Raw genomic sequence first — 367 nt, 5'->3', positions numbered from 1 at the left:
ATTGGTATGTAATGCACAGTTATTAAAAAAGTTGGTATTTTTTTTAATATGGAGTTAATTTTTTTAAAATTGTTATTAAACAAATTGGAGGGTCAAATTTGTTAAGGAGTGAAAAAAAACTAAAAAATTAATTTAGATGAGATACACAAATTTAATAGTCGGATTTATGCATTACAAATTTTTAAAAATTCAGATACATAAATCTGAATGTTAAATTTGTGTATTATAAAAATTTAAAAAATTCAAGTACACAAATATATGAGAATTAGATTTGTTTTGTTAAAAAATTAATAATATATAATAAAATATATAACAGATATTTTGTATTAATAAAAGCTCATTCAAACTCAATAAACCACTCACCATT

This window comes from Arachis ipaensis, chromosome B04, assembly GCF_000816755.2.
Source record: "Arachis ipaensis cultivar K30076 chromosome B04, Araip1.1, whole genome shotgun sequence".
Lineage (NCBI taxonomy): Eukaryota > Viridiplantae > Streptophyta > Magnoliopsida > Fabales > Fabaceae > Arachis > Arachis ipaensis.
The sequence above is the reverse complement of the archived record's forward strand: the minus strand, read 5'-3'. Positions refer to the sequence as shown.